The 24383-nt window shown below is 37.0% G+C and overlaps 1 pseudogene; it reads right to left on the bottom strand.

The window, feature by feature from the left end:
- Positions 1–1533: 1533 nt before the first annotated feature.
- Positions 1534–24383, bottom strand: part of LOC110196687 (5-aminolevulinate synthase, non-specific, mitochondrial pseudogene) — a 109277-nt pseudogene continuing 86427 nt past the window's right edge.

The raw sequence follows: 24383 nt of genomic DNA on the forward strand, positions 1-24383 counted from the left end.
ATCAGCATCTCTAGTACTGTATCAAATAGACGTGATTTTATCAGAAAGGATTATGGTTTATTTATGTTACACATAATGGGTAGCTCTTGATTTTAGATATATACTGTTTGTGATTTTAAGGAAAGGTCTATTTATTCCTATAATGTGTAACATTTAACAGAAATGTTATATGTTGTCAAAAAACTTTTTCTGTATCTATTGATATAATCATGTGCTTTTGTTGATTTTTATTAATATGAATAATTAAGTATATCATTATCTTAATATTAAAGCAACCCAACATTATTGATACAAATCCAAACTGATCATATTGTATAATATTTGTGATTCTATTTTATCTTTGCTAACATTTTATTTAAAAGATTTACATCAATGTTCATTAAAGATATTTGTCTATGGTTTTCTCTTTCTGTTTTGACTCTCCATGGTTCATGTATCACATATCATGGAGTATATGGAATGGTCAAGAATGACCTCTAGTATAAAGCTTGCTGGGCCCTTTTCAGGGATGCTTATCGACCTTTGGTGTCTACCTGACACTCCACTCTCACCTGTGGCTCTAAAAAGCTGTAGCATGTATAGCAGCCACACCCCAGTAAACCATCTTGCAGAAGAGCTAAACCAGAAAACCATTGGTTCTGTCAATGAGTTAGGCAGGCATCTATCCCAAGCATATGAAGACTTCCCTGGTGGAATGAGCAGCTGAGAACAATTTGTTCAAATATCCGTGAAGGTGGTTGAAAAGGGCACTATGAAACTCTTAGAGCTTTGTCGGATATCTAAGACATCAAGGTCATCTACTGCATCCTGGACCATTGCCAGTCACATTGACTTTTGTCTTGCCACTAGACTTCAATTACTCTGGAAGAGAGAAAGAGACTTTCTGCAACTCTGCTTCACTTAAATCAATTCACACATGAGTCAAGATATCACCCTGTGACATCATTGGTCCTCTTTGAAAACAAAGGACAAACAATGACATCAAGACCATATCTGTAACTTAGAAGGAATGTGGTAGGATTCTTTCTTTTGTGATTTTTTGTGTCGCAGTTTATATAACATTGGAATTGTTATTTGAAAGTTTAATAAAATTCACTTGTTGATCCATACTGTTCTGGAATATTTTTTCCTTGGAAATTTCACTATAACTTGTTCAGTTTCTTTTTCTGAAATACGGTTGTTTAAATTCTGTATTACTTGTTCTGTTAATTTGAGTATTTTATATTTTAAAAAATTCATTAATTTCACTTTTTGATCCACTGATTCTTTAGGATTAAGTTTAGTTTTCAGTTTATTTTATTATTTTTTCAATAGCCCTTTGATATATTTTATTATGTTATGGTTAGCAAAGAGTATATAGCATACTTCTTTTATACATTGTGAGATTTTTTTTGCTTTAATAAGGAATTTATATTCAGAACTATATTTCTACTATGGATTAAAACTTAAGATAAGTTTATTCATATATAAAGACTACAGAGAGGACGTGGATAGGAGACTGGGTGACATCAGGTAGAGATACAGAGGTCAGATTCAAGCGCTGTCAGAAACTAGTTTGCTCACGCCCTGGAAGTAAGCCTTCTCTCTCTCCATCATGACTTCAAATTGTGAAGGTTGTTATGGAAGTTGCACTCTGCTGAGGGGTAAAGATTCAGATCCAGCCCAACAAATTCCAATTATCCGGCAGGTTCTCCAGGAAATAGTTCATCATCTGTGGAGTGTGGTGAGGGGTCAGCACAATGGGGGGAGCTCTTCTTCCCGGGGACTGTGGGGTAGTTGATGACTTGGATGTAGATATTATGTTTGCTCTTGAGTTCATCAAAAACCTCTGTATCTTTAGCAGCATCTGCTACCTGGAGTGTAATGATGTGACTGGGGTAGTGAACCACAGGAAGCCCGGCATCCATTAGCATCTGTCTTATAAGCTTGACATTGAGCTGGTGTTAACAGCAAAGGGCTCCACCTTCGTGCTCTTTAAGATGTGGACTGGGGGGGAGATGAAGGAGGTTGTGAAAATGAAGCCAGCAGCGTAGGATGGTATGGTGTTTATTAAAGAACTTGTATTGGCAATGTAGTCCCCGACACAACCAAAGGCTTTGCCAAGGGTTCCAGAAATGATGTCTATTTTGTGCATGATTCCATCTCGATCACCTATCCCACCACCTCGAGCACCATATAATTCCACTGCATGGACGTCATCCACAAAGGTAATTGCCCCATATTCATGGGCCACATCACACAGTTCTTTGCCAGGACGTACTGCTCCATCCTTTGAATGAACAGTTTCATATGCAACAATTTTAGAAACCAATGGAAGATGGCTTACATCATTATGGCGAAATATATACTTTGGCACTCTGCTATTACAAATTCCTTGTATCATGGAGGCATGATTCCTAGAATCAGAATAAATTTCACAGCCTGTCATCATCTTGGCCAAAGTGAAGACAGTGGAGTCATTAGCAACAAAGCAGGATGCAAACAGTAATGCTACATCTTTCCAATGGAGGTCAGCCAATTCTTGTTCTGGATCAAAATGAAACTTACTAGTTCCAGAAATATTTCTAGTACCACTTGCTCCAGCACCATGTTGTTTTAATGTTTCCATGACTGCCCCACACACCGGGGATGACAACTTATCCCGTTGATAGTCGTTGCTACACCAGACAGACACCTGCTTTTTAGTAACAAGAGAATCGGTATAGTCATCTGCCATTGGGAATACGTATGCCTTCTGGTTCACGGTTTTAAACACTTTAATAAGTATGCTCACTTTTTTCCTCATCAATTTTTATTTTCTCAAAGAAACAATCATACTGAAAAGTGGAAACATTTTGGCAAGTTGTACTGAAGGAGATAGGATACCCTTTCTGGTCTTTGCTTTTGCATGAGGTTGTGAAAATTCTTTAGCAAACCATTCGGGTCTTCTTTACTGGTCTGGAGATTACTCACAGTAGGATTAATTGGAGTTTGAGCAACTTCTTTCCTTACAGCCTGCATTTCCAGCACATCATCTTGAAGCTCTAAACTGGCCTTCCAAAAGATGTTTCTGGTTCCTTGGTTCATCTGAGCCTCTAGGAAGGGGCATTTACTAGCAGTTACCTGGCCTGTGGTAGAGGTTGGAGGGCCAGAGGGAATCTGAGATTCACCAGTGGACTGCTGAGAATCACCAGCATGCTATACCACAGTTTTGGAAGTTTTGTCTTTCTCATTGGCTGGAGATGTGGTTTTTTTTTTTTTACTTGATGGAAATGAGTTGGTGAAATGGTCATAGCCAGAGAAGTAGGTTTGGATCCAGTTTCCATCATTTTGGGGTCAATTCTGGGCATAGAAGAGAGGAGATTTGCCAGCCTTCTGGAGAAAGGTTTAGGGTACTCTCCACAAGAATTGGCAGCATTGAACAATGGTCTCTATTTTGGGGAAAAGGACAGGATCCTGAATAGTGTCAAGTTGGTGGCTGCGATGGCCCCTGGAGGGACTAAGGTCAGTACTCTGATTTCTGGATGGAGAAGGCTTGTTTGTGAGATGTTTATGTCTTAAAACATGATCAATTTATTACTAAGGTGCCACACACAACTGAGAAATATACATGTTTCTTTCTGTTTCTGCTAAAAAAAATCAGTGATCTGTCATATCTAATGTTTCAAAAATTCTATCAGGTATTTAATTTCTTTCTTTGTTTTTAGATTTATTGAAAATTGACAGTGTTAAGTTGAGCCCTCCCACTTCTACAATTTACTATTTCACCTTATAATTAATATTTTTTCTTTAGAAAGTTTTTAAATTACTAAATAATGATTACTGTTTTATTTGTATTTCTTCTTGTAATTAACTTGTTGTTTTCTTTAGAATCTAATACTTCCTTTATATGTTTGGTTACATATATGTTAAGTATTGAAATAAATTCATTTTCTGTTACTTTTCAGCAAAATGTAGTTTCTCTGTTTTAATTGTCTTTTTTTGCTATTGTCTTGTCTAAAATCATAATTTATACTCTTACTTTTTTATGTTTAGCTGTATGTGTCTTTATGTTTCAAGTACCTTTTTAGGGGGAAACAGCATATTGTTGAATTTTGCTTGATAATACATTCTGCTAACCTCTTCTATTTTATGGGTTAGTTCATCCTATTTACGTTCAGAGTCATGATGCATAATTGTTTATTTACCTTCTTTTCTCTTCTTCCTGTTCTATCTATATCCCTGTTGGGTTGAATGTATAACTATGCCAAATGTTGTGTGTATGGGTATGAGTGTACATGTAAGATGAAAATTATATGCAAGTGCTGCCTACACCCTCCCACACTATCTATGTTTGTATACAGTTATCCTTGAACAACCTAATTATGTGTGTATATAAGTCCCCCATCTTTCCTCTCAATTGCCCATAATATAGCCTCACTTGCCTCTCTTCTCATTTTTCTTATAGCATTTTTCAATATATAACAAAACTATAGGTCTTCTGTTTTAATTGATTAACTTTATGATCCTTTGTAACTTTAGGATACTGAAAGAACCTTTGTAACATCTCTTTTATGCCCAACTAGAAAGTAAACATTTGATCTTTATAAAGACATTTTGATGTTTACTTGTATTTGCCTTGTTATTTTGCTCTTGATGCCCATATTTGTATTTCAAAGTTCTTTTCTATCAGGAATGTTTGAAATTCCTCTATTGAAAATATATTTTCCTCCCCTTTTAGTGCCATATTCAATTTTGCTAGGCAACTATTGCTTTGTTGTAGAATTTTACCTTTTGCTTTTTGGAATATCTTATTCCATGTTCTCTGTTCCTTCATATTGCTAAATTCTAAATCTTGTGTAATCCTGATTATGGCTTCTTCATATTTGAATTAATTGCAGCTTCTTGCAAATTTTTTTTTTTGTGGAGGATGAGGGATTGTTTCATTCTGGAAGCTCTCAGTTTTGGCAATGACATGTCTGGTAGTTTTCAGGAGGTGTTTTTTAGGAGGTGATCAGTGAATTCTTTCTTTTTTCATGTTGTCCTCTTATTATAATGAGGATGGTCAATTTTCTTTGCAATTTAATGATTTCTTATATCTTATATCCAGTTTCTTCCTTTCTTTTTTCTTTTTTTGGCCATGGAATTTAAGTTATCCATTGATTCTTAAGTTATCACTCCTTGATCTGTTTTCTAAGTCAGCTGTTTTTGATATGAAATATCTTAAATCTCTTTTTATTTTTTCACTTTTTGAACTTTATTTTAAGAATTCTTGCTGTCTCCTGGAGTCATTATTTCTATTTGCTTCTTAGGGAATTTATACTAGAGTAAGATTTGGTATCTATTCTATTAAGATGTTGATTCTTTTTCTAAGTGTTTTTTCCACAGTTAAATTTTCTTTCATAATTTTAAAAATTCTTGCATAATTTCTTCCAAGAATTCTAATTGTTCTTCTAGGCAAGTTACATGTGTGTGTGTGTGTGTGTGTGTGTGTGTGTGTATTTGGATTGGATTGTAGGTGTTTTCAAGTTACTCTTCTTTTTTGGATTTGTCTTAGTTATTCCTGGCATCATAAAATCCTTTTTTTGCTCATTTTTATTGCTGGATCCTGGGAATTGAATTATGTCTTTACTATTTTGGTGATCACATCAATTTCTTTGCCTCAATTTCACTTGCCTAGAGGGTTTTTCTAGAGGCCAGATTCTTTCTTTCTTCAGGTTAAGGCTTTGACCCATTACTTTTACTCCACCATGGACACCAATGTTCTCTTCTCCTGTGATTAGGCTTAGCTGAAGCCATTTCCTTTGGATGAGGAGAAAAAAGGAAGAAGAGATCTTTTCATTATCCCTCAATAAAGTCCAAGGTTAGCCTCTTTTGGTATAATAGACCCAATTCAGACCTCTTCAGTGAAGGGGAGTAGGAGAAAAGAGGGAATTTTTATTTTATATTTACATGAACTAAGGTGAGGTTTTTTTCTTCCAAAACCAGCTAAGATCCACCCCCCCCTTTTTTTCTAAAAACAATGAACAACTTCATGTAGGCTTTCTTTTTCTTCATACTAAAGTGTCTGTTTTCCCCTTCCTGCAGTTTTTTTTAATTATATGCTGAAATCTTTCAGTTTTACGTTAGTCCCTCAGAGGAGTTCCATGAGATTTAAAAATCTTTCACTTTCATCTCTTAGGGGATATCTTACATTAGAGGCTTTTTATTCCTATAGCCCAAAGCTTTTTCATTTCATCTCCTAGTTGATGTGGATCATATTTACGATCTGTAAAAGGGGTGAGTTGTTTAGTATTCAGTGGTGGGATGGAGTTATAGTACCATCTTGGTACTACATCCAACTGTGATCTTGAGGCACATTTTCCCAAATCTCAGTGACAATGATGAGGTTTGGTTGCATTTACCTCCTTGAATGAGATATCTAGTTCACTTTGTTGTTAAACATACTTTGTGTGTTAATGGCCATTTGTTTCATTACTTTTATGCTTCTTAAATATTTGTCTTTTGTAAATGATTGGATCTTTCTGCTATTATTTGTGTTCCTTTGTGGTACCTGTTACTTTCTTTGTGGCACATAATTTGGCAGACATGAGTGTATTTTTCTCTCTACTCCATTTTTAATTAAATTTAAGGAGGTTTTCTGGATTTCACATATTCTCTAAGAACGTGTCTTCATTGCCAGATCATTGATGGGGGAGGGGTAAGACAATCTAAATTCAGTTTCAAATTAGAATAGAACTCGAATTCTTCCAAAATTGAATAGAAATAGAATTCTTTTTCTTTGACTCCAACTATTTTGATAGTCACTACAGAACAATATTTGCCTTTAAATATAATGAAGTAGTTGAAAGAAGTTCTTTATGAACAATTAAATTTTTTCCCAAATCTATATTTCTGGTGTTTTGTAATTAAAAAAAATACATATTTTATTTTAAAAAAATCTTCACCTAAAACTTTCCTTGTTATTCATAATATATGACAAATGGAAATTCCTTAATGACTTAAAAAAAGAAAAGAAAAGAAAAAGAAAAGAAAAGAAAAGAAAAGAAAAGAAAAGAAAAGAAAAGGGAGTCTGGACCTCTTTAATGAGGACTAAGTAAGGCAAAATGATTTCCTCTTTTCTGAATATTTGGCCTCTGATTATTGTAATTGATACGCTCACTCTCTTGCTCCAGATACTGACAGAGTTTATGTGTGTTGTGACTATAGAGTCAGAGTTATGGACCATGGAGATGTGGAGTAAAAGTTAGCAAAATGTCTATGCCTTAGTCTCTCCCTACACCCAGAGGGACAGTTCCTGATGACACAGCCCTGTTCCTTCTTAATATTCTTTTAAGTGATCTCAGGAAATTTATTAAATGAATATATAACAACTGAGAAGATTCCCCCTTAATTCCTCAAGTAATGATTAGAAAAGATCAATAATCACTATAATTACTATTTATAAAACATATTAAAGCTTGCAAAGTGTTTTCACAAAAACATTTTACATTTTTATCCTCACAATCACTTTATAATGGAAATATATAAGTAGTATTATTCCCATATGACAGGTAAGGAAGGTGAGGATTGGAGGGGGTAAGTAACTTGCCCACAGTCACACATCCAATACGTTTCAGAAGCCAGAGTTGAACTCAGATCTTCCAGTATCTTTCCGTATGTTATACTGCCTCTCAGAATTCTCTGAGGCAGTTTGCTAAGGGAGATGGTTGGCCCAGTTTATTCCAAAGCCCACACTAATATTTGCTTCCAGAATGTTCTGGCATCCTGTGCATAACCTCACTAGAAACTCAAGGTTTTCATACTTAGGAGACAAATGAAAAGTTGCTTATCCTTGTGAAGGTAGCACTACCCCCCACCCTCACCCCATCCACAAATTCCAGGGATGCCTTTCCCCACCCTCTTGTCCTATCCCAATCTCTGGTAAGCATCAGTTAGGGAGACAATCCAGGGCAGCTTAGAGCTGACTTGTGTGTTTCAGGAATCTACCTTCAGTTTCACAGCTGAATCTTGTGCTTTGAGAACTAGACGATTGTGTGCCAACATAATAGCCGTGAAATGATATCATGAGAAAGAACAAGGACTATAAATGGTACCTCCGTCTTCAGGAATGCAGAGCCACAAAGTTCTTTAGAGGGAAGAATTTGTCACACTAGCATGTTTCCCTGCCTTATTTTAAGACTAGGCCCATGGCATGGAACAGGGGCGGTGCAGAAGGTGCGCACTTGAGTGCTTAAAATCTCACCTCATTAATTTGGATTTAGACATCAGATCTTGCCACCTTCTGTGAATAGACTATTCCTGGTGACTTCCTAAATAATCTTTTAGCTCCTATTACTGCTTGATAATTGTGACTTTAGCATAGTTTCCATGGAAAGAAATTCCTAGATCATAAATAATGACAATGTAAGTTTTCCTAGTTACCAACTATATTTATAAAATGAATTCCTAAGGTACATGACATTTAATTCCAACCTATTTTTAGAAATGCAAGGATAACAAAAGAAAATAAGTTGTCTTATTTTCTTCTAAAAAGGAATGTTTCTGGCTTCGTAATTTCCCTATATAATTTAAAGTACTACATCTACATAGCATAAGGACAGGAAGTATGATTACAATTTCATTGTTGCTATTTCATTGGATCTCCTGCTAAGGAAATTCAGTCTGCCATTGAAGACTGACAATAATTTACAGTCTCAGAGAGTTGCATAGATTGCTGGTTCTCAAAGTGTGACCAGAGGATCTCTAGAGGTCCCTGAGACCCTTTCATGGCATCTGCAAGGTCGTACGTATTTTTATAATTGCACTAAGATATTTTAATTTCAAATAGGGTAAATATTAATAGATATTATCCACATAAGCAAAAACTCTTCAGGGTCCTCAATAATTTTTAAGAATATAAAGCAATCTCAAGACCAAAAAGTTTGGAAACTGCTGGCTCAGAACAATAAGAGGGTCAAGTAAATTGCTAGGATCATACAACAATTTTTTGTTATATGTGTCAGAAGTGGTACTTGAACCTAGGTCTTCTTGGCTTGAAGTCCTATTGTCCAACCACTATATTATACTGGCTCTCTCTATGACTATGTGATTGTGCAAATAGATCAAAATAACTCATTTAAAATTAAGGCAATATAACATTGTCTTGAGCTTGGAGTTTCAAAGAAAAGTCTTTTCTGGATTACTGATTTCATTGTTAAAACAAGTTACCATAACCATTTGTCAACATTAGCTTTAATAACAGTGATACCTTGGGAAGGAAAAACAGGGTAATGTAGTTAGCTGAGAAAAGTCCCCTTAGCAATACAATATGGAAGGAGAGTTATGGCTCATTTTGTGAAAAAGGACCCTATTTAAAAAAACTAATATCTCCTACTCTAACACAGCTCTAAACTGTTTGAGATACTTCGTGAACCAAATTTTGGAGGGGGCATACTAAAACAGTTTAGAAAAAGTCACCTAAATGATCAAATATTTCATAGAAAGGAAAATTTTCATAAAGCAGGCACCATGATTATGGAGCTAAAGGTCTTTCTATATGCAATATAATGATCCATCTTTCCCAGACTTTATTCCAGGAAATGTGTCAATGATAGTGGAAATCCAAACATAATGCTTCCTTAATGAGTGCAATATGATACAACTGGGGAGAAGATTTCTTTCTAGAGCCTGTATTTTGTCCTATTATTTAATTCAGCCCACAAAATGGGATTTATAGACCTGCTCATTATTGCTATATTTGTGTGTACATAATATGTAACTATATTTTAGATAGGTATCTCTTTTCCTGAAGACATTTTGGTCCCTCACAGTTTTCAAGTTTTATACTGTTAACTATATGTTGCTTACTATAGGAGTTTCTTTTATCCAGCGGATAAAGTAGTTCTTCCACAGAATTTGGTACTAGTCTCATCCATATTTACCAATGATCCCCTCCCCTGTGCCTTCCCTTCCACTCATTGTTTGCATCACCAGACTAAGGAAATAAAAGATTTGCCTGTGACAAATATACTTAACCTTCCTATTTACTAGAATTTTGATGAATCCCACCCTCCCCCTACTTCTCTCTACAATGAAAACAAAATGAAACAAAAATACTTAAACAAACAATAGAGAAAACATTTATTAAATTGATTTTAGGTCTGTTACCTGGAACTTGTTAGGTCTTTTGTCTGATTTTTCTTTAAGCCTTATGTGTATGGGAAAACAATCCTAGGATTAATTTCAAGGCTCTGTAAATTTATATAAATGTGCTCTGTATCCATTGTGTATTTTGTTGTTTCCAGGGGTGGAGCGGGCATTTTCTATTTATCCCAATTATTTTAGAAGTTCTATTTCCTTTTCCCTTTTCCAAGGTAGATAGTCACCTTCTCCTTATGGAAATTCTTTTTCCTTAAAAATAATAATTCTACCCTGAACTAGTTTTATTCTGCAACCTTGGCTAAGATGTTTCCAAAATGAAGCACTGATTCACATCGTGCCTCATAAAATTAATATTATTCTTTTTTCCAATTAAAACCCTGGTTCCCATTTATACTTACAATGACTTTTATCTAATTATTTCATTTACCCCACTTAACCATTTAACACCCATTCACTCAAAAAACATTTGATAAGTACCCACTATGGTCATTGCACATTCAGCAGAAACGCAGATCCAGACACATAGTAATTACTCAAATATTTGACGATCGACAGATGAAATTCCTATACACTAAGAATAGAGACCTCTCCAGTTATTAAGTTCTCATCAGCCAACTAACATTTTATTTAGTGCCTGTTATGAGTCAGTCACTGTGCTGAGTGCTGAAAACACACACACACACACACACACACACACACACACAACAAAGAACAATGGTCCCACCTTTCAAAGAGCTCTTGTCCAATAGGGAAGATAACATGATGACAATTGTGTACAAGCAAGGTACATACAGGATAAACTAGGTATAGTCTCAGAGAAAGAATGGTAAGATCAAGGAAATCTGGGAAAGACTTCCTGCAACAGAAAGTAGGTCTTTACCTGTGACTTGAAGAAAGTGCAGGAAGCTAACTTTTCCTTTATATTCACTGGTAACTACTAACCATTGGTTCTAGTTTCTTCCTTTAAAAGCCATTAAAATACATCTAATCCTCCTTCCACAGCATATCCATTCAAATATCTGAAGACATTAACCATTTCAAATTTACCTAATTGTACTAACAGCCTGCTCAAGTCTTTGCAATTTAACCAAAATGATGTGGGAGAGACATTGGTAAATACTACGATGGCATCTATTTGTTTGAAAAATCATTTTAAAAATAAAATTAGGTTCATCTTTAATGACTTATTCTTAATGAACTCATGTTGGCATGTAGTGATCACTCCTTTCTTTTCTAAGAGCTCACAATCTGTTCAATAATCTGTTCTAAAAATTTGCCAGAGATGAACATCAAACACACCAGTCTAGAGTTTATGATATCTATCTTCCTAATGCTTTTGAAAATCAATATATTTTCTTATCTTTGTACTGTTATATTCCCATTCCTCTAAATTCATTGGCAAGTTCTTTTAGTAACCTTGGATGCAATTGACTGAACCAGGTGCAATAGGCAGATTAGGGGCTTTCGTGCTTGTTTCTGATTTATCTTGAGCTTCAATCCTCTCTTAACCATTTTTCTTTTAAGTCTGCTTATTCTTCTCTTAAAGAAAACAGAAAAAAAGAGGCATCAGATGATAGATTTAAAACTGAAATGGACCTTTAGAGATCATCTAGTACAACCCCTTTATTTGAGAGATGGGGAAACAGTCCCAGAAAGGTGAAATGAATTTAGTAATTTTGCTTTCTTCCTGTCTTCCAATTTACCTTAAACAGTGAACCTATTCCTTAGTTACAGAAGTGTGCTAGAGCCAGCTCTTTTCACTCTGAGCATTTACACTTTAGAAATTGATAAATTTTAAAAATCAGGGCTTAGTTCATTGTTTTGTTGATAGTGAAGACTTAAGAAAGTAGTGGGAAAAAAGGTTAATAATGAAAATTAAATTTATTTAATATAATTTTATTTTTAGTTTTCAACGTTTACTTCCACAAGATTTTGAATTCCAAATTTTCACCCCATTTCACCCTTCCCCCCACCCCAAGATGGCATTCACTCTGAATACCCCTTCCTGTAGTCTTCCCTCCCTTCTATTTCTTCTTCCCTTCTCTTATCCCCTTCCCCTTCTATTTTCCTATAGGGCAGGATAGATTTCTGTACCTCATTTCCTGTATTTCTTATTTCCCAGTTGCATGGGAAAACTTTTTTTTTAAGCATGTGTTTTTAAAAGTTTGGGTTCCAAACTTTCTCCCTTCCTCCCACCCCACCCACCCTCCTTGAAAAGGCAAGCAACTCAATACAGGCCATACATGTGCAGTTATTGAAAATATTTCCATAGTAGACATGTTGTGAAAAACTAACTCTATTTCCTTTAATCCTATCCTGCCCCCCCAATTTATTCTATTCTTTCTTTTGACCCTGTCCCTCCTCAGAAGTATTCCTTCTGATTACCTTTCCCAATCTGCCCTTCTCTTATCATCCCCCTGCTCTCTTGTCACCTTCCCCTGCTATTTTCCTGTAGGGTAAGACAGATTTCCATACCCAATTGAGTGTGTATGTTATTCCCTCCTTAAGCCAAATCCTATGAGAATAAGATTCCCTCATTTCCTCTCACCTTCCCCTGTTTCCCCTCCACTGTAAGAACCTTTTCTTGTCTGTTTTGTGCAAGATAATGTACCCCATTCTACCTCTCCTTTTCTCCTTCTCCTAGTATAATCCTCTCTCACCCTTTAATTTTATTCTCCAGATATCACCCTTCATCTTCAACTCACTGTGCCCTCTACTACTACTACTACTATCTATCTATCTATCTATCTATCTATCTATCTATCTATCTATCTATATCTATACACATACATACATAATTTTTTCCCCTCCCACTACCCTAATACTGACAAAGGTCTCATGAGTTATAAATATCATCTTTCCATGCAGGAATGTAAACAGTTCAACTTAATAAGTCTCTTATGATTTCTCTTTCCTGTTTACCTCTTCATGTTCCACTTGAGTCTTGTAATTAAAAGTCAAATTTTCCATTCAGCTCTGGTCTTTTCATCAAGAATGCTTGAAAGTCCTCTATTTCACTGAATGACCATTTTTTCCCCTGAAGGATTATACTCAGTTTTGCTGGGTAGGTGATTCTTGGTTGTAATCCTATCTTCTTTGCCCTCCAGAATATTATATTCCATGCCCTCTGGTCCTTTAATGTAGAAGCTGCTAAATCTTGTGTTATCCTGACTGTGTTTCCACAATACTTGAATTGTTTCTTGCTGGCTGCTTGCAATATTTTCTCCTTGACCTGGAATTTGGCTACAATATTCCTAGGAGTTTTCCTTTGGGGATCTCTTTCAGGAGGAGATTGGTGGATTCTTTCAGTTTCTATTTTGCCTTCTGGTTCTAAAATATCAGGGCAGTTTTCCTTGATAATTTCTTGAAAGATGATGTCTAGGCTGTTTTTTTGATCATGGCTTTCAGATAGTACAATAATTTTTAAATTCTCTTTCTGGATCAATTTTCCAGGTCAGTGTTTTTCCAATGAGATATTTCACATTGTTTTCTAATTTTTCATTCTTTTGGATTTGTTTTACAGTGTCTTGATTTTTCACAAAGTCACTAACTTCCAATTGCTCTATTCTAATTTTTAAGGAAGTATTTTCTTCAGTAAGCTTTTGGACTTCCTTTTCCATTTGGCCAATTTTCTTTTTAGGGCATTCTTCTCCTCATTGGCTTTTTGGACCTCTTTTGCCATTTGGGTTAGGCTATTTTTTAAGGTGTTATTTTCTTCAGTATTTTTGGGTCTCCTTTAGCAAGCTGTTGACTTGTTTTTCATGATTTTCTTGCATCACTTTCATTTCTCTTCCCAGTTTTTCCTCTACTTCTCTTACTTACTTGTCAATATCCCTTTTGAGCTCTTCCAAGGCCTGGAACTAATTCATATTTTTCTTGGAGGCTTTGGATGTAGGAGCTTCAACTCTGTTGTCTTCTTCTGGTTGTATGTTTTGATCTTCTTTGTCACCAAAGTAAGGTGACATAGTCTGACTCTTTTTGTGAGTTTTGCTCATGATCCCAGCCAACTACCTGAGTTTTAAACTCTTTGTTAAGGTAAGAATCTGCTTCCAATGTGGAGAATGTACTGTCCCAAGCTTTGGGGCTTTGTGCAGCTGTTTTCAGAGATACTCATAGGGACCTGTAAATTTTCAGTTCTTTCAAGGTGGTATGACAAACGTCAAGGTGTTTACTCTTTTCCTGGCCTGTGCTCTTGTCTATGAGTGACTGGCCACAAACACTCTTTTCTGTCTTGGTACTGTGAGGAGGGTTTCCTCTTTACCACCACTACAAGCTCCACTGCACCAGCACTCCTCCTCACCCCAGGCCTGCCACCCAGAACTGTGACCCAGATCCAAGCATAGGCAGAACAAGAGAATCTTGCACCAGCAGAGAGATCCCTGCAATCCCCCTCTTATCAGCAACTCGATTCCCCCTCAGTCTGTGGGCCGGAAGAAGCTCAGGAGGCAGCCACCTCCCTGGGTCTGATTTCCTTAGGGAATGGAGCTGAGACTCCACCACCGCAGAAAACAGACTTTTCCCACTGACCTTCTAAGTCGTCTTTGGGTTGAGAAGTCTGCCACAGCAGCTTGTGATTCAGTTCTCTGAGGCCTGCTCCAGGTTCACTGCGGCCTGCATGCCCACACCACACTGTGCTCCTCTTCCCACCCAGCACGATATACCTTTCCAATCAATTATCCAGATTGTCTTGGGCTGGAAATTTGTTTCACTCTGTCTTTTTGTGGGTTCTGTTACTTTAAAATTTGTTTACAGCCATTTTTTTACGGGTATTTGGAGGGGTTTGGGGAAGAGCTCAAGCAAGTCACTGCTTTCACTCTGCCATCTTGGCTCCACCTGCTATCTCAAGTCCTCTGCCGGCTATCCCAAGTGCAGATTAAATTTTAAAAGTGTCTTATGCACCCTCGACATTTGTGGGTTTTACATTGGCAGTTTTGATTATTCACAGATCGGCCGTCGGTAATTATTAAATGGGAATTTTTGGAGATTTGTGGTGTACTGCAGAAAATAGCAGATGATGTACATACAGAAAGAAAAGTCTAAAAAATGGTTGTCAAAGCACTGTATGTTATTCATCTATTTTACCATTTACTACCATAGAATCCATACATAAATTTATTATAAACAGTAACATTGTGTTAAGCATTTCAATGTGCTAAAGAATTACAGGCTATGCACTCTCTTTGGGAATGCACAAGGGTCCTAAATTCTTAAGCCCCATGAATGTAGAAGGATGACTGTATATGTATGTATTTATGTATGTATATATACGTATATATTTATATATACAAATTTATGTATATATAAACACAATTTTTTCTGGAGTTATCTTTTGTACATGATAAGGTCCAAAAAGATTCTTTGGCAGATGCAATCACGGTGATAACTTTTTAAAAACTACCTTTTGATTCACAAGTATGCATAGAACTGGAAGATGCATACTCCCCAAAAGTATTTGCCACTGTCAATGGAAGATAGCCAGTGAAGAACCGACATAGCAAGCTACCTTTCCTAGCCATCTTGATACCATGGTCATGTGCTCAGACCTCGAGCTCCAAACTAGCACTCCAGATCTATCCTGAACTTTTGATTGGTGAGAGGCACCAGAACTAGCCTGACCCAGGCCCACCATGCTACTAATCCCTAGCCATCTTTAGGCCATATTTCTGGGTTCTGCCTTCTCATCCTATATAGCACTCTGGCTCAATCCTGCTCTTCATTAGCTGATACTTGGTTAAGCATTCACCATAATTAAGGCAAAACAGATTAACCACAATGTTGTTCAAAGATCACCTTTATGCCATGTCCCCTGCTTCCTTTCCCACCTATTCTTATGACTTCCCTGACCTTGCTGTGGTTTCCTGACCCAAATACCCCTATATATGTTTTCTTCTCTTATTAGAATATAAGCTCCTTGAGGGCAGAGAATGCCTTGCCTTTTATATTTGTATCTTATCACTTAGCACAATGACTGGCGTAAAGTAGGTAGTGCAGACAAATTCAAATGAAAACCACCTGCTACACAGCGGCAGCTTTAACAGACTTTATAGCTACTCACAAAAGAAGTACAGCCACTAACAGAGACCTAGAGATAGTGTTCAACAGCAGTAGGGTGGGAAGATAGTGAGAGAGGAGAGTGCTCTAGGAGGAGATCCAGAACCCCCTGGGCTCAACTTTATATATCATTTGAGAGAAAGAGCCAGTATGATACCAATGGGAGATTGCCGTTATCTTTGAGACCAGTAAAATAAGAGTATTATCTAAATTACCTAAGAAGAAGGGAAGAATGTAGAGCAGGGAAGAAGGAATGAGGAGTAGAGAAAGAAGAAATTTACCCTTAATAGCATCATTCCAGCAAGAGGCCGAAATGAGATCTGGGGCCATACTAGTCCACTGGTTTTCACTAGCCAGAAGCAAATACTTAATAAAAGCTTTATTCATTAAGGGAAGAGGGGTTTCTTATGGATATTAAGAGTCCATTTTATTGATGATGGGAATCTGCAGTATTCCCATTTGCACCCACTATGATATGAAAATAGTTACTAAATACAATAATAATTTATATTTCCATAATTATTTAACATTTGCACAGTACATTACATACTTGATCACATTTAAACTTTACAATATTTTTGAAAGGATTCCAATTTTACAGATGAGTGAACTGATACCAAAGTCATCTACTTAATTTAGATCTGGGAATCAAATCCAGGTCCTCTGACTCCCTATCTAAATCAAAGATTTTATTTTGCATTCAAAGCAGCATTGTTAGAAGGAAGGCAAATACTGAAATACTTTAATAGTAAATAAAGAAGCCTGTCAAACTCCACATAGGTGAGGAGGCTTTGGCTGAGCTGACTGCATAGGGCATTCAGGTTCTAGCTTTTTCCATCATGGGGCATATTCTGTGGGATAAGTACAATGTGATTTATTTATCTTCATGATGTGTTTAGAGGCAACTAGATGGCTCAGTAGGTAAAGCACTGGACCTGGAGTCAAGAAAACCTGAATTCAAATCTGATACCACATTTTAATATATTGTTTTTCATACACAAAGGTAAAGCAATCCAGTGCTATTCCATCCAACAGACTGGTCTCCCTGATTCTGGTTTATTCTTTCTCTTTTCCACCCTTCTCAATACTACCCAAGTATGTTCTTAATGAATTGTTATAATCATGCCTAAACACAGCCTCATTCCTATCCCTAACATATACTGGCCACTCTGGACAAATCATTTAACCTTTTAGTTTTCCAGGCACCTTTTTCAGACTATAAGTTGTAGAGCAGTGGCTGATTTTCTTGGATAGAAGGAGTTTTCTTGTAGGTGTAGGTGATATTATTATCTCTGTTTTTACAGATTAGGAAATGAAGGCAAACAGAGGTTAAGTGACTTACAGGGTCACAAAGGTTGTATACGTGTGAGGCAAAATTTGATTTTAAGTCTTCCTGCCTCCAAATCCAATGCTCTATTCTCTGTGCTACCTAGCTGCCTCTAGATATGAACTGATTCTCTGTCTCCCTAATACTTATTTAGCATAGTACTTGGCACACAGCAGGTCACTTAATAAATACCTGTTAATTGATTAGGTATGAAAGGCATGGAAGAATGAGGAGTCAAAGATAGGCCTCACATTTTAAAAATAGGTATCTAGGTTAACAGTGGTACCATCAACAAAAACAATGAAGGCAGAAGGAGGAACAGTTTTTTTGTGGAACCACTAATTTTGAACATGTAGAGTTTGAGATACTCTAGAGATAGCCTAAGGTAATTAAAGATTCAGGTCTGCACTTCAGGAGATGGGCCTGGAGACACGTGACAAGTACTTAATATTTTATTTAATCCTCACAACAACTCTGGGAGGTGGGTCCTACTATTATCCCCATTTTATAGATGAAGAAACTGAGGCAAAGCAGGGTTAAATGACTTGCCATTTCTGTCCTGTTTGCATTGAAAACAGACGGTGAAAAAAATCACAAAATAGTTAGCCTAAAATACATGCACTGTTTACGAAATGTGAGTCACATTCACATTTCTGCAATTTAGACCATGAATTCTGAGTACAAAGTTGAGCTTTTGTAAAAAGTTTTTGACAAACCATATATTTTCAGAGCTGTTCATCCCTGCAAGTTGACTTGTGAGCATGAGTCTCTAAGAGCCTCATAATTAACCTCATTCCCATTCTTACTTTTTCTTAAGGCACTAAGTGAATCTCAGTCCATTCCTTTTCATTTATTTGAATTAAAGATTAGGCCTCACAGTTCTTTCATTTCTGACATAAAAAATGATGAATACCACCATTATTTTTTCAGAGAAGAATGGAGTGAGGAATTCTCCATTAGCCATCATCTGTCCTTTGTACTCCTGTATCTTTTTGTGCTATTTGATTAATACTCACCATTATGAATACGAATTCTGCAATTTCTTTCTAAAAAAGATTATTGTTGTACCTATTTCTCCTCTCTGCTGACCTTGTCATTTAAATGTGACAGCCAGTAATTTTATATATGTATGTGTATGTGTGTGTATTTTTACAACAAAATGCCAAACCTAAAAGCAAAAATAGACACTCTAAGGAGAAAAAGATGTATATGTTTTTAATACTTTTGTTTATTTTCTTAGATGTGACAATTTACTGAAGACATGTTAGAGTAATTAGTGTACTATAATGAGGATGACAAGCTAAAAACGTGATTCATTTCTAAATATTTTAAAAGTTTCTGCTGATATGAGTGGGCCCCTATTCTCCATATACTTACTCTTTATGCTCAAGAAGTCAGATGATTATTTTACACACACAAATATTTACTTTGTCTTACTTCATTGTATTTGGCAGATGGAATCATCTAGAATTCATTTTGCATACGTCAGTGATTAGTCTTACTTCTTTACAATTGCTTTGGGGTATTTCCCACTATCCTGGCCTATTAAGAGGTGGTCACCTGGAGCCAGGCTTATGAGAATCCACCAAGCTTATAGGGATCTGGGAGACCTACCTTCTCAAGAACTATGCCTGACAGTATTTCAGAAAGGGGGCTCAGAGGATCCAGTTAGGGTCATCCTTGTTACAGGAATCTACCTTTTACAGAATCCTCAGAGGTCATCTCATTCAACCTACACTGGAATTTGAGTCTCCCCTACAACATCTCTAATGATTTGTTGTCTAGATGTCTCCTGAAGAGTGCTAAGGAATGGGAATTCACTATCTTTCAAGGCACACACTACATATTATTATATACAAGATATATACTAAGTAGATACAAGACAACCTTAGAGAGAAAAGCACTAGCACCTAGGAGAACTGAGAAGGTGATGTATGAAGTAGATCTTGAGTAAAGCCATGGATTCTAAAGAAAAGGAGGTAAAGAGGAAGAACATGCCAGATGTGGGGGATAGTCATTGCAAAGGTAGAGATGTGGGATGGAGTGTCATTTGTGTGGAAAAATATGTAGACCAGTATGGATAAGAGTGTGGAGAGGGAGATGTGTAAGACTGGAATTATAAGACAGAGTTTGGTTTGAATTTTAAATGTCAAACAGAGGAGTTTATATTTGACCCTGAATGTGGATAAGGACATAATAAAGCTTTCTTGGTGGTTGAAGTGGGCAATTTGATCAGACCTGCACTTTAGGAAAAATCACTTTGGCAGCTGTGAGGAGGATACATTAGAGGAGTAAGAGATCTGAGACTAGACCACCGACATAAAGCTCTTGCTATAGTCCAGATGAGAGGTGATGAGGGCCTGAACTAATGTAGTGGTGACATGAGTGTAGAAATGGTATCAGACGTTGTAGAGATACAAAAGATAAGATCTAGCAACTGATTAGGTATGCAGGGTGCATGAGTGAGGAGTCAGCAATGGTAATGTGGTTGCTAACATGGATGACTTGCAGGATGGTAGCATCCCTGAGAGTAATAGGGAAGTAAAGAAGAGGGAGTGATATTCTCTTCTAGTTCTTGTCAGACTGCTCCTTCTCAGTCTCCTTTGGTGGATACTCATCTTGATTACACTCTCTAACTACAGGTATCCCACAGAGTCCTAACGTAGAGCCTCTTCTCTTCTCTTCTTCCTCTATACTACTTCGCTTGGGGATCTCATCAGCTCTTATGGATTTATATACCATCTCTATGCTGCAATCTCTCAGCTTACCTCCAATCTTACATCTCCAATTTCCTTTCAGGCATCTTAAACTGGATACCCAATAGACATCTTGAACTCAACATGTGCAAAATACAACCCGTTATCCTTTCCCCAAACCTCCCTGTCACTGTCAAAGGCACCATCACTCTCCCCCAGACTCACAAACTAGGTGTCATCCTCAGCTCCTCACTATCTTTCACCTCCCATATGCAATTTATTGCCAAGGCCTACCCAATTCACTTACCCAACTCATCTCTCAAATACAACTCCTTGTCTCCTCTGATTTTGCCACCATCCTGGCACCTGTCTTCATCACTTCACATTTAGATCATTGCAATAGCCTGCTCATGAGTCTCACTGTCTGAAGTCTCTCTCCTGCAACCTATCCTCTATTCATCCAGTAAAGCAATTTCCTGAAAGCACAGGTCCATCAATGTCATCCTGTCCCAGACTTAAAAAGCCCCCCACTCCAAAAGATGGCTCCTTATCACCTTCAAGATCAAATACAAAATCCTCTACTTGGCATTCAAAGCCCTTCACAAGCTATTCCTTCCCCCTTTTAGTTTTCTTACACATTAATCCTTGATGCTTATTCTTTGATCCAGTGACATTGGCTTCCTTGAGGTTTCACCACACTCCATCTCTCAGCCCTGGGCATTTTCTTTAGCTGTCTCCCATGCTTGGAATAGTATTGCTCCCCAACACCTCCTGCTGGCTTCCTTGAAGTCCCAACCAAAATCCCATCTCATCAAGAAGCCTTTCCCGGACCTTCTTAATTCTTGTGCCTTCTCTTGCTTAAGTATTTCCTACTTGTCCATTGTTTGCTTGTTTTATCCCTCATTAGATTGTGAGATTCTTGAAGGCATGGACTTTCTTTGGTTTCTTTTTGTATTCCCAACACTTAGCATGGTTCCTGGATTAGGGTAGGCACTTAATAAATGTTTATTAACTGACAGGGTTTGTGGAAGAAAGATAATAAGTTCTATTTTGGACATATTGGGTTTGTGATACACAGTTCAAAATGTTCAGTAGATGCTGATGTGAAATTGGATGGAGTTCAGGGAAGATCCTAGCATATATAGACCTGGGAATCATCTCCAAATAGATGATAATTGAACTCATGAAAGTTCTTTTGACCACCAATTGAGAGACTATAAAGATGCAAGAGAAGATGCCCAGGATAGAACCTTGGTGTATATCTACAATTCTTATTCAGTCACTTTTCAGTTGTGTCTGACTTTTTGTGACCCCATTTGGGGTTTTCTTGGCAAAGATACTAGCGTGATTTGCCTTGTCCTTCCCCATCTTATTTTACAGTTGAGAAACAAGCAAGGGTTAAATGACTTGCCCAGGGTCACACAGCTAGTAAGTATCTGAGGCCAGGTTTGAACTCAAGAAGATGAGTCTTCCTGACTTCAGGCCTGCTGTTCTATCCACTGTGCCACCTAACTGTCTCATATCCACAGTTGAAGAGTTTGAAATGATGAAGATACAGCAAAGGAGATTTAAAAGGAGCATACAGTTTCGTAGGAGAAGAAGCAAGAGGGAGCAGCATCAGGAAAACCCAGAGAAAACAGAGTATCCAAAAGAAAGCAGCAATTAGTAGTGTCAAATGCTGCAATGATTCTCAAATTCTTCAAAAGTGGCAACAACCCCTCATTTGTTTGATTTCAAGACATCATCAAAATTATCATCATCAACAATGTTAGCATTGTTAACAGTTATAAAGAACTTCAAGGTTTGCAAAATGCTTGTCTGAATTTGTCTTATCAGATCCTTACCAAAATTCTGTGAGGCAGGTGCTTTGGTTTATTTTTTTAGTATTTATTTTATTATTTTCCAGATGAAGGAATTGAGGCTGAATGAGATTGATTGATTTGCCCAGAGTCACGCATTTAATATTGAACTTATGTCTTCTAAGTCCAGATTTCCACCCACTGTACCACCTAGCTGCCTCATGCACCTCTTATTTCCCTCACCTTATTCCTGTATGTATCAACGTCTCTTCCCCCTGTTCCCCACAGATCAGCCATTTGTTTATTTTCCAAACTAAAATGCATTTGAATAAATTCTACAGATAACAGATAGTAAATGAGATAATTGGAGATATACAGGAGATGTCTCACAAACAGGGTTGGGAGTCGCTAATGAAGCCATTCACTTTATCTGTGAATAAACATGAAAGCTTCATGTCAGCAGTTGAAAATTCTTACCTACATTTGAAAAAGAAAAATCCTATAAAACATCTCCCAGAAAGCATGACTCAGAAAAGTAGAAAAGCATTATCTATACTGCTGTGTATCTATCTGTATAAACTTGAAAACAAATAGGCACAAAATTTCTTACATATCTGATCTGAGAAAGAAAAAAAGAAAGAAAGAAAGAGAGAGAGAGAAAGAAAGAAAGAAAGAAAGAAAGAAAGAAAGGAAAAAAGGAAGCAAGGAAGGAAGAGAAAAAGAAATTTTAAAAAATGATCTTGTTCTATCAGTTACCCATTCCCTAAGGATTTCTCACATAATGCAACCCTTTCTGAGGCCTATTTTTTTGGCTAGTTGTACTAAGATGTGCTGAAAAGTGTTTAACAACCAACTCTCCAAAACAATACAGTCTCACAATACACTTTTCAGTTTAATCTGAATTATTAATATTTTCTCCATCTCTTTTTTAATCTAGCCCGCCAACCCAACGATAAATCAAGGACTGATTTGTAGCATAGATTGTTTTCCAGAGTGTAAAGTGCTAAAACTGAGAAACTCAAAAAGTATATTTCATTATACTACAGAGAAGAAAGTACTTGTAGTAGACTGAGAGGGGCTAAGTTCAAATCCTACTCTGAGGCTAATGAACTCTGGTTTAGGGCAGTCACTTAATCATCTCTGAGCCTCAGTTTCCTCATTTCTAAAATGAGGATAACAATACCTACCTCACAGAGTTACCAAAGCTCAAACAGACAAGGTATGTAAGTTGCCTTACAAATACTAAGATATATAAATGCTAGTTGCTTATTGGCAGGGGGTTGTATAATCCATGCTCTTCTAGTGGCAGAAAATATTCTAATTTTTATTTTCTCTCCTGCCTCTGAAACCCAAGGGTTTTTATCATTCTTCACCTCTGCTACATATCTGGTCACTCCTTCCCTTCCCCCTGCCTGCCACCCCCATCCTGTCCTCCCCACATCTAGCGTTATGTGATTCCTAATGGAGTGTGGAGTAGAAGAGGGAAACAAGTCAGAGTGAAGATGGCTACATGTCTTTAAGCCTCAGGGACTGAGAAATCATTCTACACCTGCCACCAGCTCCCAGGACAGCCACTGAAATGTGGCAAACTAATTTAATCTGACATTCCATGGGAGTAGCCAACCTGAACTACAAGCAGCAATGCAGGGCAAAGGGGTCTTAGTTTATTCTAGGACGAAACCTCTAACCTAAACCTGCTAGTGGCAGAGCCTTCCAGAGACCATGGCCAAGAAGAGGGCTGGGTGCCCACATCATCACAAAACAAAGGAAAGAATAATCAAATGGCACACACTAGTGATTGAACAATATTCTTTCCCTGTCATTTGAAATCCAAAAGATGAAATTGATGAATACTAATACTAATTCATATTTATATAGTCCTTTAAGGTTTGCAAAGCATTGTACATGTATTATCTCATTTAATCCTCAGGATACTTTGATGAGGTAAAGGCTGTTAATACTCCAATTTTACTTATGAGGACACTGAAGCCCAGAAAGGTTAGGGTACTAGCCCGGGGTCATAGAATCATAGAATATATATTCAGAGCCTAAAGCAATCTTCGAATCATTTAGTCAGTTAATCTATTAACAAGTTTTATCAAGCACTCACAATGCATCAGGCACTGTGCAAAGTCCTAAGGGTACAAAGAAAAAGCAAAAAAAAACCCATAGCCTCTGCTTTCAAGAAGCTCACATTCTAATGGGGCAGCCAGAATATACATTAAAGAGTACATACCATATAAATATAGAGTAGACAGAAGGTAGCTTTGGAAGGTTAGACACTAGCAGTTGGAGCAACCAGGAAAGAACTACAAAAGGTAGCGTTTGAACTGAATCTTGAAGAAAGTTAGGAATTCTAAGAGGTGGCCGTGAGAAAGAAGAGAATTCTAGTCATGAGGAACAGCCACT

Source organism: Phascolarctos cinereus, unplaced genomic scaffold (assembly GCF_003287225.1).
Source record: "Phascolarctos cinereus isolate Bilbo 61053 unplaced genomic scaffold, phaCin_HiC Scaffold_7;HRSCAF=346, whole genome shotgun sequence".
Taxonomy (NCBI): Eukaryota; Metazoa; Chordata; class Mammalia; order Diprotodontia; family Phascolarctidae; genus Phascolarctos; species Phascolarctos cinereus.